At 35.9% G+C, this 18,439-nt stretch overlaps 1 protein-coding gene across 1 annotated transcript in view; it reads left to right on the top strand.

Annotated features, from left to right (window-relative positions):
• Positions 1-18,439, top strand: part of LOC145667498 (pancreatic triacylglycerol lipase-like) — a 256,451-nt gene that overhangs the window by 97,823 nt on the left and 140,189 nt on the right. The window lies entirely within an intron of this gene.

Genomic DNA, 18,439 nt, shown 5'->3' with positions numbered 1-18,439 from the left:
TGTAATGGAGACAGTAACCAACCATTTCAAGTTGAATTACACTTGTCTCCGGTTACGTGATGATATAAAAGTTACATGAACTTACAATTGTTTTCAGGATATTTTGTATATTATTCAATTTTGGCTGTCTGTAGTTGAAAACTAACAAGTGCTCAGCAGATTTCTGAGTTACAAGTAGGGTTGCCGTAAGAATTGTCCAATATTTTCACCTTATTTTCGTGTTTTGTATCAAAGTTACATAGAATGCATTCTTGTTCTGTATTTGCTTACTAATACCGGAAGTTGAATTTTTAAACGCATGTCGACAGTTCATTAAGACTAGATTGTTTTGTAGGAGAAACGTAATATTACATTCAATTCCAAACGAGCGCCAGTTTCTGAATATCTTTTCCGTATAAACTAATTATTTGCTGAGCAAAACTATATATTTTCATTAAAATTCAAAACGTGTTACAGTTTCGCCAACTAACTCTTTGGCTTCAGCAGACAATATGTGATACAATATAACTGTTCTACTGTATGAGGTCGTTAGCCTCACGCCCAAGTTCCAAACCGTAGTACCACTCCTTGTCTTCTGTAAGGGACTGTTTATTCAGTATATTCGCAGCTAACGTCTATATCTAGAGGCCTTCTCCTCGATCTGCAACCTGAGAAAGTGGTATGCAGTGGTGACAGAACCCACAATACACGGGTGACAAGCCCCGTATGATTTAAAAGTTTCTTCAACGATAAACTGGAAGATTTCTAAATCCAATTTTATTGCAAGATGTGGGTAAGATTCTCTAAAATATCTCCTTCATTCCCGCTGCTTAGATTTAAAATTGGTCAAACTTAGAGATTGGATTAATACATCATGACTAAAATTTGCATCGGAGCATGAATCACATCAAGAGTACGCGTAAAATAAAATTCAGAAACACTAAATATAAGAAGTTAGTGACATATTTTATTTGGCTTCCTTGGTAGTTTGTTGAAGCTTAACGCACTACTCAGCTGCATGACTACAGACGACACAAACCCATTTAACATAGATTATAGATCACCCATCAGTATTCAGTACGTGAAAGAAGCATAAAAGTTCTAATTACAAGACTAACAGAGATACATGCTCGCACATTAGGATTCAGAACGTGAAGGAAATATAAAAGTCCTAATTATTAAACTAGTAGAATTACCAGATCACACATCAGGTTTCACAACGTGAAGGAAATATAATAATGCTAATTACTAAATTAGCAGATATCGATGATCACCCATCAGAATTCAGAAAGTGAGGGAAATATAAAAGTCCTAATTACTTCACTAGTAGATTTACATGATCACTCATCAGGACTCAGAACGAGAGGGAAATATAAAACATTTAGTTACTAGAATAGTATAAATACATGATCACTCATCAGGATTCAAAAGGTGAAGGAAATATAAAAGTTCAAATTATTAGACTATTAGAAATAGATGATCACTATCCAAGACTAAGAACGTGAAGAAAATATAAAAGAGCTAGTTACTTGGTTAGTATAAATACATGGTCACCCATCATGATTCAGAACGCTAATCATCATAGGTATTCTGCGTTTATTGGCAGGTCACTTGCCGCAGCTGAGAAGCTTCCATCCTCCACAGTCCTCCGCTAACCTTTTCGTCTTCGCGTATGATCTTTCTGTTTTAATATCATCCTTTAATTTTAGTCTCCTTCGCCCTCTGCCTCTGTTTTCCGCCACCATACCATTTAGGACGTCCCTCATGATACAATCTCTTCTTAGGCAATGTCCCAACCAGTTCCTCTTCCTCTTCCTAATAATATCTAAAAGGGTTTTCTCCTCATCCACCATTTCTAACACTCATTCGTTTTCCGCTCTACCCAACTAATTCTTTCAATTCTTCTCCACGCCCACATTTCGAAGGCTTCCAGTCGACTTTCGTCATCTTTATGTAATGTCCATGTTTCCGCCCCATACAGTACAACACTCCACACAAAGCAATTTATGAGTCCTTTCCTCAACTTTTTCTACAAAGGCCCACAAAACAGACTTTTCTTCCTTCTAAAGGCTTCTTTCGCCATTCCGACCCCTGCTTTAATTTCACGTTCGCATTTCATGTCATTACTATGAATACTACCCAGGTATCGAAAACTATTCAGTTGTTCTATTCTATCCCCTCCTACTTTTATATTTGACACAGACCCCTTCGTTCCAATCACCATGGATTTTTTCTTTCTAACATTTATTTTCATCCCATATTCCTCAAAGCCCCTTCTCACTTTTTCTAACAGAAGGAAATGTAAAAGTGCTAATTACTAAATTAGCAGATATCAACGATCACCCATCAGGAGTCAGAAAGTGAACGAAATAAAAAAGTCCTAATTACTTCACTAGTACAGTTACATGACCACTCACCAGGACTCGGAACGCGAATGAAATATAAAAATTCTAATTACTAGAATAGTAGGAATACACGATCACTTATCAGGATTCAAAAGGTGAAGGAAAAATAAAAGTTCAAATTATTAGACTATTGGAAATACATTATCACTATCCAGGACTGAGAACGTGAAGGATATATAAAAGTGCTAGTTACTAGACTAGTAAAGAAACATGATCACCCATCCGGATTCAAAACGCAAGGGAAATATAAATGTAATAATTACTTGACTAGCAGAGGAATATCCACCAGAATTCAGAACGTGAAGAAGATATAAAGGTGCTAATTACTAGACTAGTAGACTTACGTATTCATCCATCCAGATTCAGAACGTGAAAAAAATATAAAAGTCTAATTTTTAGACTAGCAGAAATACATGATCACCATTCAGGATTCAGAACGTGAAAGAAATATAAAGGTGCTAATTACAAGACTGGTAGAGATACACGATCAGACATCAGGACACAGAAGGTGAAGGGAATATAAATGAGCTAATTACTAGACTGGTAGAAATACATGAACACACAACAGGATTCAGATCGTGAAGGAAATATAAAAATCCTAATTACTTGACTAATACAGGTACATGATCACCATCCAGGATTCAGAACGTGAAGGAAATATAAAAGTGCTAATTACTAGACTTGTAGAAATACATCCATTAGCATTCACACGTGAAGGAAATATAAAAGTGTAAATTACTAGAATACTAGAAATACATGAACGCCAATCAGGATTCAGAACGTGAAGGAAATATAAAAGTCCAAATTACTTGAGTAGAAAGAGATGCATGATCACCCATCAGGATTCAATTCGTGAAGGAACTATAAAAGTCCTAATTACTTGACCGGTAGAGGTAAATGATCACCATCCAGTCTTCAGAACGTGAAAGAAATATGAAGGAGCTAATTACTAGACTGGTAGAGATACATGATCACCATCCAGGATTAAGAAAGTGAAGGAAATATAAAAGTGCTAATTACTATCCTTGTTGAAATACATGTTCACACATCAGGATTCAGAACGTGAAGAAAATATAAAAGTGCTATTTATTATACCAGTACAAAAACATCGATTAGGATTCAGACGTAAAGGAAATATTAAAGTGATAAATTACTAGACTACTAGAAATATATGATCGCCCATCAGGACTCAGAAGGTGAAGGAAATATAAAAGTCCTAATTACTTGACGAGTAGAGATAGATGATCCCCATCAAGGATTCAGAACGTGAAAGAAGTATAAAGGTGATAATTACTAGAGTGGTAGAGATACACGATCACTCATCAGGATTCAGAAGGTGAAGAAAATATAAAAGTGCCAATTGCTAGAACAGTAGAAATACATGATCACTCATCAGGATTGAGAGCGTGAAGGAAATGTAAAAGTGCTAATTACTATACCAGTAGAAATACATCCATTAGTATTCAGAACGTGAAGTATATATAATAGTGTAAAATACTACACTTGTAGAAATACATGTTCACCCATCAGTATTCAGAGCGTGAAGAAAACATAAAAGTGCTAATTACTATACCAGTAGAAATACATCGATTAGGATTCAGACGTGAAGGAAACATAAAAGTGTAAATTCCTAGACTACTAGAAATACATGACCGCCCATCAGGATTCAGAACGTGAAAGAAATATAAAAGTCCTAATTGCTTGACTAGTAGAGATACGTGATCACCCATCAGGATTCAGTTCGTTAAGGAAATATAAAAGTTCTAATTGCTAGACTGGTAGAGATACGCGATCACGCATCAGGACTCAGAAGGTGAAGGAAATATAAAAGTTCTAATTACTTAACTAGTAGAGTTATATGATCACCATACAGGATTCAGAACGTGAAAGAGGTATAAAGGTGCTAATTACTAGAGTGGTAGAGATACACGATCACTCGTCAGGATTCAGAAGGTGAAGAAAATATAAAAGTTCCAATTGCTAGAATAGTAGAAATACATGATCACTCATCAGGATTGAGAGCGTGAAGAAAATATAAAATTTCTAATTACCTGGCTAGTACAAATGCATGATCACCAATCAGCACGTTAAGGAACTATAAAAGTCCTAATTACTAGGCTAGTAGAAATTCATGATCAGCATCCAGGATTCAGAACAAGAAGGAAATATAAAAGTCCTAATACTTGACTAGTAGAGAAACATAAATACACATCATTATTAAGAACGTAAAGGAAATATAAAGGTGCTAAATATTAGAATGCTAGAAATACATGTTCACACATCATGATTCAGAACTTGAAGAAAATATAAAAATGCTAATTACTAGAGTAATGGAAATACAAGGTAGAAAACCAGGATTCAGAACGTGAAGGAAATATAAAATTGCCTATAACCAATATATAGAAGTCCTAATTATTTGACTATTGGAGATACATGTTCACCATCCACGATTCAGAACGTAAAGGAAATATGAAGGAGCTAATTACTAGACTGGTAAAGATATACGATCACATAACAGGACTGAGAAGGTGAAGGAAATATAAAAGTACAAATTACTAGACTTGTCGAAATTCAAGAACACAATCAGGATTCAGAGCGTGAATAAATATAAAAGTCCAAATTACTAGACTAGTAGAGATACATGATCACCTATCAGGATTCAGTTCGTGAAGGAGATATAAAAGTCCAAATTACCTGACTAGTAGACATACATGATCACCCATCAGGATTCAGTTCGTGAAGGAAATATGACAGTCCTAATTACTTGACTGGTAGAGATATATGTCCACCAATCAGGATTCAGTTCGTTAAGGAAATATAGAGGTCCTAATTACTTCACTGGTAGAGAAACATGATCACCCATCAGAATTCAGTTCGTTAAGGAAATATAACAGTCCTAATTACTTGACTAGTAGAGATACATGATTACCCATCAGGATTCAGTTCGTGAAGGAAATATAAAAGTTGTAATTACTTGACTGGTAGAGATAAATGATCACCCATCAGGGTTCAGTTCACTAAGGTAATATATAGAAGTCCTAATTACTTGACTATTAGAGATACATGATCACCATCCACGATTCAGAACGTAAAAGAAATATGAAGGAGCTAATTACTAGATTGGTAGAGAAACACGATCACACATCATGACTCAGAAGGTGAAGGAAACTTAAAAGTACCAATTATTAGACTAGTAGAAATTCCTGAACACACATCAGGATTCAGAGCGTGAAGGAAGTATAAAAGTCCTAATTACTAGACCAGTAGAGATACATGATCACCCATCAGGATTCAGTTCGTGAAGGAAATATAACAGTACTAATTACTTGACTAGTAGAGATACATGATCACGATCCAGGATTCAGAACGTAAAAGAAATATAAAGTAGCTAATTACTAGATTGGTAGAGGAACACGATCACACATCATGACTCAGAAGGTGAAGGAAACTTAAAAGTACCAATTATTAGACTAGTAGAAATTTCTGAACACACATCAGGATTCAGAGCGTGAAGGAAATATAAAAGTCATAATTACTTGACTGGTAGAGATACATGATCACCATCCAGGATTCAGAACGTGAAGGAAATATAAAAGTCCTAATTACTAGACTTCTGGAAATACATGTTCACCCATCAGGATTCAGTTCGTTAAGGAAATATAAAAATCCTAATTACTTGACTAGTAGAGACACAAGATCACCCATCAGGATTCAGTTCGTGAGGGAAATATAAATATCCAAATTACTTGACTGGTAGAGATACATGATCACCCGTCAGGATTCAGTTCGATAAGAAAACATAAAAGTCATAATTACTTGACGAGTAGAGATACATGATCACACATTAGGATGGAGTTCGTGAAGAAAGTATAAATGTGCAAATTACTAGACTTGTAGAAATACATGTTAGCCCATCAGGATTCAGAACGTGAAGAAAATATAAGAGTGCTAATTACTATTTGGTCTAGGAATTAATTCGTGCGGTTGGTACGCACACATTAAAGCTGTAGTACAAACACAAAATACATAAATACCTTAAGAAAAATATTGTCCATCGCTAGCCACCACTTTCGCCCATCTGTCAGACAATGTACGGATTCCGTGGCGAAAGAAGTCCTCATCCTTGGAAGCGATCCAGTCAGAGACCCATGTTTCGATATCTTCTGAAGAAGTAAACCGCTGTCCAATCAAATCGTTGTTCATGCAATCGAACAAGTAGTAGTCCGAAGGAGCAACGTCTGGTGAATACGGCGGGTGGGGTAAAACTTCCCATCCGACATTTTCTAAATAGATTTTGACCGGTTTTGCGACATGTGGGCGAGCGTGATCATGTTGAACAATAAGTTTATCATGTCTGTTCTCCCATTCTGGTAGTGTTCTGGCCAGAGCTTGCTTCAAACGCATTAATTGTCGTCGATAACGTTCTCCATTCATAATTTCACCCGGTTGCAGCAGCTCATAGTACACCACACCTTTCATATCCCACCATATGCACAGCATAACCTTTGCACAGTGAATATCTCGTTTTGGTTGTGATGGACCTGGTTCACCTGGTTTCACCCAGGCCTTTTTTCGTTTAGGGTTCTCGTAATGGATCCACTTTTCATCACCCGTAATAATTCGATGCAGAAACCCCTTTCTGCTCTGTCGTTGAAGCAGCAATTCGCAAATGGTTTTTCGTCTTTCAACGTCTCTGTCTTTCAATTCATGTGGAACCCAATGTGACATCTTTTGAATCATTCCCATGGCTTTCAAGCGTTTGGAGACTGTTTGATCAACGCCTAATGCTGCTGCAAGTTGTTCCTGCGTTTGACACGAATCCTGCTCGAGCAATGCTGTCAATTCATCGTCTTAAAATTTTTTTGGCTGTCCAGCTCGCTCTTGGTCTGCCAAGCCGAAATCACCACTTCTAAACTGTGCAAACCACTTCTGACACGTTCGCTCAGCTAGAGCATGGTCACCATACACTTCCACCAAAATACGATGACTTTCAGTCGCACTTTTCTGCATGTTAAAGTAATGCAGCAGGACACCCCGAAAAAACAATTTATCAGGCACAAATTGCGCCATGTTCACTTAACTACAAACTGGTGTTGTTGACGCTTTAATCCACTGCCCTATACTACGAACGATACGCGATGACAGGGGTTTGCAACACATTTGTGGATACACAGAACTGTGGGACGCTCCGTTCGTTGCGCCATCTCTTGTTCACCCGCACGAATTAATTCCTAGACCAAATATACCAATAGAAATACATCGATAAGAATTCAGAGGTGAAGGAAACGTAAAAGTGTGAATTACTAGACTGCTAGAAATACATGATCGAAGAATTAGGATTCAGTTCGATAAGAAAATATAAAAGTCATAATTATTTGACTTGCAGAGAACATGATCACCCATCAGGATTCAGTTCGTTAAGGAAATATAAAGTCCTAATTACTTGACTAGTAGAGTCACACGATCACAAATCAGGATTCAGTTCGTGAGGGAAATATAAAAGTCATAATTACTTGACTGGTAGAGATACATGATCTGCCATTACGATTCAGTTCGTGAAGGAAATATAAAAGTCCTAATTACTTGACAAGTAGAGATACACAATCACATTTCAGAATTCAGTTCGTGAAGGAATTATAAAAATACCTAATTACTTGACTGGCAGAGATACATGATCAGCCATCAGGATTCAGTAAGTGAAGAAAATAAAACAAGTGCTAATTACTTGACTGGTAGAGATACATGATCACCATCCAGGGTTCAGGGCGTGAAGGAAATATAAAAGTCCAAATTACTTGACTGGTAGAGATACATGATCACCCATCATGATTCAATTCGTTAAGGAAATATAAAAGTCCTAATTACTTGAGTAGTAGAGAAATATAATCACCCATAAGGATTCAGTTCGTGAAGGAAATATAAAAGTCCTATTTACTTGACAAGTAGGGATACATGATCAACCATCAGGATTCAGTTCGTGAAGGAAATATAAAAGTCCCAATTACTTGACTTGTAAGGATACATGATCACGATCCAGGATTCAGAAAGTGATAGAAATATAAAGGTGCTAAGTACCAGACTGGTAGAGATACACAATCCCCCATCAACGACTCCTAATTACTTGAGTAGTAGAGACACATTATCACCAATCAGGATTCAGGTCGTGAAGGAAATATAAAAGTCCTAATTACTTTTCTAGTAGAGATACATGATCACCCATCAGGATTCAGTTCGTGAAGGAAATATAAAAGTCCTAATTACTTGACTGGTAGAGATACATGATCACCATCCAGGACTCAGAACGTGAAGGAAATATAAAAGTCCTAGTTACTTGAGAAGTAGAGGTACATGACCACCCAACAGGATTCTGTTCGTTAAGGAAATATATAAGTCCTAATTACTTCACTGGTAGAGATACATGATCACCATCCAGGATTCAAAACGTGAAGGAAATATAAAAGTCCTAATTACTTGACTAGTACAGATACATTATCAACCATCAGGATGCAGTTCGTGAAGGAAGTATAAAAGTCCTAATCACTTGACTTGCAGAGATACATGAACACCCTTCAGGATTCAGTTCGTAAAGGAAATATAAAAATCCTAATTACTTGACTAGTACATATACATTATCAACCATCAGGATGCAGTTCGTGAAGGAAGTATAAAAGTCCTAATCACTTGACTTGCTGAGATACATCATCACCCTTCAGGATTCAGTGCGTGAAGAATATATAAAAGTCGAAAGAGCCTGGTAGAGATACACGATCACACATCAAAACTCAGAAGATGAAGGAAATATAAGAGTACCAAATACTAGACTAGTAGAAATTCATGAACACACATCAGGGTTCAGAGCGTGAAGAAGATATGAAAGTCCTATTTACTTGACTGGTAGAGATACATGATCACCATCCAGGATTCAGAACGTGAAGGAAATATAAAAGTCATAATTACTTGACTAGCAGAGATACATGATCACCCGTCAGGATTCAGTTCGTTAAGGAAATATAAAAGTACTAATTACTTGAATCGTAGAGACACACGATCACCAATCAGGATTCAGTTCGTGAGGGAAATATAAAAATCTTAATTACTTGACTGGTAGAGATACATAATCACCCATCAGTATTCAGTTCGATAAGAAAATATAAAGGTCATAATTACTTGACTAGTAGAGATACATGATCACCATCCAGGATTCAGAACGTGAAGGAAATATAAAAGTGCTAATTACTAGACTTCTGGAAATACATGTTCACCCATGAGGATTCGGAACGTAAAGAAAATATAAGAGTTCTAATTACTATACCAAAAGAAATACATCCATTAAGATTTAGACGTGAAGGAAATATAAAAGTGTGAATCACTAGACTACTCGAAATACATGATCGCCTATCAGGATTCAGTTCGATAAGTAAATATAAAAGTCCTAATTACTTGACTAGTAGAGACACACGATCACCCATCAGGATTCAGTTCGTGAGGGAAACATAAAAGTCATAATTACTTGACTGGTAGAGATACATGATCATCCATCAGGATTCAGTTCGATAAGAAAATATAAAAGTCATAATTACTTGACTACCAGAGATACGTAATCACCCATCAGGATTCAGTTCGTTAAGGAAATATAAAAGTCCTAATTAGTTGACTAGTAGAGACACACGATCACCCATCAGGATTCAGTTCGTGAGGGAAATATTAAAGTTCTAAATACTTGAGCAGTAGAGATACATGGTCACCCATCAGGATTCAGATCGATAAGAAAATATAAATGTCAAAATTACTTGACTAGTAGAGATACATGATCACCCATCAGGATTCAGTTCGTGAAGGAAATATAAAAGTCCTAATTACTTGACTGGTAGAGATACATCATCACATATCAGGATTCAGTTCGTGAAGGAAATATAAAAATACCTAATTACTTGACTGGCAGAGATATATGATCACTCATCAGGATTCAGAACGTGAAGAAAATATAAACGTCCCATTACTTGACTGGTAGAGATACATGTTCACGCATCAGGATTCAGTTCGTTAAGGAAAAATAAATTTCCTAATTACTTAACTGGTAGAGATACACGATCACACATCAAGACGCAGAAGGTAAAGGAAATTTAAAAGTTCCAATTACTAGACTAGTAGAAACACATGAACGCACATCAGGATTCAGAGCATGAAGAAAATTAAGAAGTCCTAATTACTTGACTGGTAGACATACATGATCACCATCCAGGATTCAGAACGTGTTAGAAATATAAAGGTGCTAATTACCAGACTGGTAGAAATACGCGATCACACATCGGGACTCAGAAGGTGAATTAAATATAAAACTCCTAATTACTTGGGTAGTTTAGATACATGATCACCATCCAGAATTCAGAACGTGAAGGAAATATAAAAGTCCTAATTACTTGAGAAGTAGAGATACATGATCACCCATCAGGATTCAGTTCGTTAAGGAAATATAAAAGTCCTAATTACTAAACTGGTAGAGATACATGATCACCCGTCAGGACTCAGTTCGTAAATAAAATATAGAATCCTAACTACTTGGCTAGTAGAAATATATGATCACCCCTCAGGATTCAGTTCGTTAAGGAAATATATAGAAGTACTGATTAGTTGACTATTGGAGATACATGATCACCATCCATGATTCAGAACGTAATGGAAATATGAAGGAGCTTGTTACTAGGCTGGTATAGATATACGATCACATAACAGGACTGAGAAGGTGAAGGAAATATAAATGTACCAATTACTAGACTGGTAGAAATTCAAGAACAGAATCAGGATTCAGAGCGTGAAGGAAATATTAAGGTCCAAATTACTAGACCAGTAGAGATACATGATCACTCACCAGAATTCAGTTTGTGAAGGAAATATAACAGTCCTAATTACATGATTATCAGAGATACATGATCACCCATCAGGATTCAGTTCGATAAAAAATATAAGAGTGCTGATTACTATACCAATAGGAATACTTCCATTAGGATTCAGACGTGAAGGAAATATAAATGTGTGAATTACTAGACTACTAGAAATACATGATTTCCTACCAGGATTCAGTTCGATAAGAAAATATAAAAGTCATAATTACTTGACTAGCAGAGATACATAATCACCCATGAGGATTCAGTTCCTTAAGGAAATATAAATGTTCTAATTATTTGACTAGTAGAGATAACGATCACGCATCAGGATGCAGTTCGTGAGGGAAATATATGAAATTCCTAATTACTTGACTGGTAGACATACATGATCACCGATCAGGATTCAGTTCGGTAAGAAAATATAAAAGTCATAATTACTTGACTAGCAGAAATACATGATCACTCATCAGGATTCAGAACGTGAAGAAAATATAAACGTCCCATTACTTGACTGGTAGAGATACATGTTCACGCATCAGGATTCAGTTCGTTAAGGAAAAATAAATTTCCTAATTACTTAACTGGTAGAGATACACGATCACACATCAAGACGCAGAAGGTAAAGGAAATTTAAAAGTTCCAATTACTAGACGAGTAGTAACACATGAACGCACATCAGGATTCAGAGCATGAAGAAAATTAAGAAGTTCTAATTACTTGAGTGGTAGACATACATGATCAAAATCCAGGATTCAGAACGTGTTAGAAATATAAAGGTGCTAATTACCAGACTGGTAGAAATACGCGATCACACATCGGGACTCAGAAGGTGAATTAAATATAAGACTCCTAATTACTTGGGTAGTGGAGATACATGAGCAACATCCAGAATTCAGAACGTGAAGGAAATATATAAGTCCTAATTACTTGAGAAGTAGAGATACATGATCACCCCTCAGGATTCCGTTCGTGAAGGATATATAAAAATCTTAATTACTTGACTGGTTCAGATACATAATCACCCATCAGTATTCAGTTCGATAAGAAAATATAAAAGTCATAATTACTTGACTAGTAGAGATACATGATCACCATCCAGGATTCAGAACGTGAAGGAAATATAAAAGTGCTAATTACTAGACTTCTGGAAATACATGTTCACCCATCAGGATTCGGAACGTAAAGAAAATGTAAGAGTTCTAATTACTATACCAAAAGAAATAATCCATTAAGATTTAGACGTGAAGGAAATATAAAAATGTGAATTACTAGACTACTAGAAATACATGATCGCCTATCAGGATTCAGTTCGATAAGAAAATATAAAAGTCATAATTACTTGACTAGCAGAGATACATAATCACCCATCAGAATTCAGTTCGTTAAGGAAATATAAAAGTCCTAATTAGTTGACTAGTAGAGACACACTATCACCCATCAGGATTCAGTTCGTGAGGGAAATATTAAAGTTCTAAATACTTGACTAGTAGAGATACATGATCACCCATCAGGATTCAGTTCGTGAAGGAAATATAAAAGTCCTAATTACTTGACTGGTAGATATACATCATCACATATCAGGATTCAGTTCGTGAAGGAAATATAAAAATACCTAATTACTTGACTGGGAGAGATATTTGATCACTCATCAGGATTCAGAACGTGAAGGAAATATAAACGTCCCAATTACTTGACTGGTAGAGATACATGTTCACGCATCAGGATTCAGTTCGTTAAGGAAAAATACATTTCCTAATTACTTAACTGGTAGAGATACACGATCACACATCAGGACGCAGAAGGTAAAGGAAATTTAAAAGTACCACTTACTAGACTAGTAGAAACACATGAACGCACATCAGGATTCAGAGCATGAAGAAAATATAGAAGTTCTAATTACTTGACTGGTAGAGATACGCGATCACACATCAGGACTCAGAAGGTGAATTAAATATAAAAGTCCTAATTACTTGGGTACTGGAGATACATGATCACCATCCAGAATTCAGAACGTGAAGGAAATATAAAAGTCCTAATTACTTGAGAAGTAGAGAAACATGATCACTTATAAGGATTCAGTTCGTTAAGGAAATATAAAAGTCCTAATTACTTCACCAGTAGAGATACATGATCACCCGTCAGGACTCAGTTCGTAAGGGAAATATAAAATCCTAATTAATTGACTAGTAGAAATACATGATCACCCCTTAGGATTCCGTTCGTGAAGGATATATAAAAGACGTAATTACTTGACTGGTAGAGATACATGATCACCCATCAGGTTTCAGTTCGTTAATGAAATATATAGAAGTACTGATTACTTGACTATTGGAGATACATGATCACCATCCATCATTCAGAACGTAAAGGAAATGTGAAGGAGCTTGTTACTAGGCTGGTATAGATATACGATCAGATAACAGGACTGAGAAGGTGAAGGAAATATAAAAGTACCAATTACTAGACTGGTAGAAATTCAAGAACACAATTAGGATTCAGAGCGTGAAGGAAATATAAAAGTCCAAATTACTAGACTAGTAAAGATACATGATCACCCACCAGGATTCAGTTTGTGAAGGAAATATAACAGTCCTAATTACATGACTATCAGAGATACATGATCACCCATCAGGATTCAGTTCGATAAGAAAATATAAGAGTGCTAATTACTATACCAATAGGAATACTTCCATTAGGATTCAGACGTGAAAAAAATATAAATGTGTGAATTACTAGACTACTAGTAATACATGATCGCCTATCAGGATTCAGTTCGATTAGAAAATATAAAAGTCATAAATACTTGACTAGCATAGATACATGATCACCCATCAGGATTCAGTTCGTTAAGGAAATATAAATGTCCTACTTATTTGACTAGTAGAGACACACGATCACCCATCAGGATTCAGTTCGTGAGGGAAATATTAAAGTTCTAATTACTTGACTGGTAGAGATACATGATCACCCATCAGGATTCAGTTCGATAAGAAAATATAAAAGTCATAATTACTTGACTAGCAGAGATACATGATCACCCATGAGGATTCAGTTCCTTAAGGAAATATAAATGTCCTAATTATTTGACTAGTAGAGACAACGATCACCCATCAGGATGCAGTTCGTGAGGGAAATATGAAAGTCCTAATCACTTGTTTGGTAGAGACACAAAATCACCCATCAGGATTCAGTTCGTGAGGGAAATATTAAAGTTCTATTTACTTGAGGAGTAGAGATACATGATCACCCATCATGATTCAGTTCGTTAAGAAAATATAAAATCCAAATTACTTGACTAGTATAGTTACATGATCACCCATCAGGATTCAGTTCGTGTAGAAAATATAAAAGTCCTAATTGCTTGACTAGTAGAGATACATCATCACATATATGGAAAAAGTTTGTGAAGAAAGATAAAAATACCTAATTACTTGACTGGCAGATATACATGATCACCCATCAGGATTCAGAACGTGAAGAAAATATAAAAGTCCTAATTACTTGACTGGTAGAGATACATGATCACCCATCAGGATTCAGTTCGTTAAGGAAATATAAAAGTCCTAATTACTTCACTGGTAGAGATACATGATCACCTATCAGAATTCAGTTCGTGAAGGAAATATAAAGTCCTAATTACTTGACTATTAAAGATATTTAAATACATTATCACCCATCAGAATTCAGTTCTTGAAGGAAATGTAAAAGTCCTAATTACTTGACTAGTAGAGATACATAATCACTCATCAGGATTCAGTTTGTGAAGGAAATAAAAAAGTCCTATTTACTTGATAAGTAGACATACATGATCAACCATCTGGACTCAGTTCGTTAAGGAAATATAAAAGTCCTAGTTACTTGAGAAGTAGAGATACATGATCACCCATCAGGGTTCAGTTCGTTAAGGAAAAATACATTTCCTAATTACTTGACTGATAGAGATAGACGATCACACATCAAGACTCAGAAGGTGAAGGAAATTTAAAAGTACCAATTACTAGACTAGTAGAAACACATGAACGCACATCAGGATTCAGAGCATGAACAAAATATAGAAGTCCAAATTTCTTGACTTGTAGAGATACATGATCACCATCCAGGATTCAGAACGTGATAGAAATATAAAGGTGCTAATTACCAGACTGGTAGAGATACACGATCACCCATCATGACTCAGAAGGTGAAGGAAATATAAAGGTCCTAATTACTTGAGTAGTGGACATGCATGATCACCCATCAGGATTCAGGTCGTGAAGGAAAGATAAAAGTCCTAATTACTTGACTAGTAGAGATACATGATCACCCATCAGGATTCAGTTCGTGAAGGTAATATAAAAGTCCTAATTACTTGAGAAGTAGAGATACACGATCACCATCAAGGATTGAGAACGTGAAGGTAATATAAAAGTCCTAATTACTTCACTGGTAGAGATACATGATCACCCGTCAAGATTAAGTTCGTAAAGGAAATATAAAAGTCCTAATTACTTGACTAGTAGAGATACATGATCACCCATCAGGATTCTTTTCGTGAAGGAAATATGAAAGTCCTGATTACTTCACTGATATAGATACATGATCACCCATTGTACGTCCATGGTTGTCAAGGCTTGCCTCCTGCCTACTGTGGACCCTTCTTGAAATCAGGGTATATCTGAAAACTTTATTGAAAACACATCTGATAATTACACCCTGTAGGGAATACCCTCTACACCTATTGACAACTGATGAAATATGCACTTTTGGATTGTGTATGCGTGGTTTCGTTTACACTGATATTAACCACCATCCACAGTTTCTTGAATTCGAAATAGGGCGTATTGACATGTAGCTTTTCACTATTTTGGACAGCCCTTGCTCTGAAACTATGCACTTTCCGCTATAGCGCCATATGACTTTTTCTCTTATTTGATGTGAGGAATCACCTCTTACAGTTTGTCGATATAGTTCATATATATACAGGGTGTCTCACCAAACTTTGCGACCTGAAATATTTCTGAAATGACAAAAAATTGACAAATCTATTTAACAATAATATACCCATGCCAGGGCCCTATAAAATTCTGCAAACAAAAAGTGCCCGTTGCGGTCCTATCATAGAGCCCCACGGGCCAACTTGATAATTTAAAATAGAAACTCCCTATTTTTATTGCAGATTCTTATTCTGCGATCAAAACTAAGTAACTTTTACTCAAAGCACTTTTTCGTTACACTAATAGATGGCGCTGTAATCGCAAGAAAATGAATATCATCGTACGCACGTCCCCTAACATTGCGACCTGAAATATTTCCGAAATAAAAAAAATGACAAATCCAGTTACGCAATACTGTACCCATGGTAGGGTCATATAAATATCAGTAAACAAGTGTCCCCAAAGGTCCCATAATAGGGCCCCAGGGGCCAACTTAATAATTTCAAAAAGAAACGATATATATTTTCTTTTTGCAGATTCTGATTGCCAGATGGAAACTAAGCAACTTTTACTTGAGGCACTTTTTCGTTATTCTAACAGATGGCTCTGTAATCGCAAGAAATGAATACCATCGTACGTCATAGGCCCCTAACTTTGCGACGTGAAATATTTCCGAAATGACAAAAAAATTGGCAGATCTAATTACCTAAAAATGTACACAAGTCAGGAACCTATAAAATTCTGTAGAGAAGTGCCTCCATTGTATCCCATCATAGGGCCTCGGAAGACAACTGGAAAGTTTTAAATGGAAACCCCACATTTTTATTGCAGATTCGGATTCTGCTATCGAAAATAAACAACTTTTGCTTGAAGCACCTTTGCGTTGTTCTACTAGATGGAGCTGTATTAGCAAAATAATAATAATAATAATAATAATAATAATAATAATAATAATAATAATAATAATAATAATAATAATAATATAATCATACGTACGTACATCACCTAAGACTGATGATAAACTAACTACTTCGAGAAATACTCTTGCAATTTAATTACGTGTCCAATCATTTTAAAAGATGTATTCAACTAACATAAAATGAATTTGCCTTCATCTTCCCAACATTTCAAATAAGAATTCTCTAGATTAATGCAGATACGGATTCTGCGAACGAAAATACACAACTTTTAGTATAGGTATTTTTTCGTTGTCCTCTTAGGTAACACATAAGACACAAAAATAATAATAATATCATTGTACGTCACCTTAGGCTGATCAATGAAAAGCTGTTCAAGAACTGGACATGCTGTGTGATGTTGGTTTTAAGACTTGCAAACAAATAAAGTTAGAACTCAAGTTTGTAATAATAATATTCTTCAAGAACTGAGATTTTTTCTGTGAGCTTGTGAACACTGTGAAAGTTGATTAACTCTAGTACTCCGTTTCGACATGAAGTTTCAGTTAGTAGTGGGGTAGGATAACCGAAGAATCTTGCAAATCGTGATACAAACATGCCATTTGGTGACGTGATAGACCAATACCTAAGGATAAAATTTAGATGTAGACCCCAAACATCAAACCCTTTATTTGGCCCTGTGACGTCATCATACAACATGGTCGCCCGGACATTACAGAAACACCGTTTCTCACCATAAAAACTCATAAAACGGTGATTACAAACGATTCACATCAAATTTTGAATTCGTATTACTCATATTTGCTAATAAAAGGTACATTTTTTGTCACTGAATCCTGTAATTAGTAATATACAGGATGAAACAAACGTCCGTTAAAATCGGCCAACTCCGTTATTATTGCAGAAATGAAAAATGTAAAGAGAGCAAAATTGTTGGAAATATGTCATCTTCAATTTAATATGTTGCAACGTTTAAAACTGGACAGACTTTGTGCTGTACAGTTACTCACATAAGTACCTGGATCTCAAGTAATGGAACTAAAAAAGTCAAAAGTCCAGGTACATATCTGGGCGACCGTAGAATGTTATGAACCCCAAATATTAAATGTAAATGTAATTGAGATTACCTATTGCAACGGACATTTGCAGAATTGATTTACGGTGCTTGCTTACAGAATTCAAAAGATGATGGAATGTGTTTGGCTATGGCTGCATCCATCGTGCGGAAGCACATCTTCAAAGCTTTCCCACAATTCAATGGGCATTTTACCACAGCTTGCCAGGAGCAATCAGTTCCACAATCTATAGTAACACTTGTACGGATGATTCTTGAAGGTCCT

The sequence above is a fragment of the Thermobia domestica genome, chromosome 13 (genome assembly GCF_964235325.1).
Source record: "Thermobia domestica chromosome 13, izTheDome1.hap1.1, whole genome shotgun sequence".
In the NCBI taxonomy this organism is placed as follows: domain Eukaryota; kingdom Metazoa; phylum Arthropoda; class Insecta; order Zygentoma; family Lepismatidae; genus Thermobia; species Thermobia domestica.
Note: the sequence above shows the minus strand (reverse complement) of the source record. Positions and strands in the feature narration are given on the sequence as shown.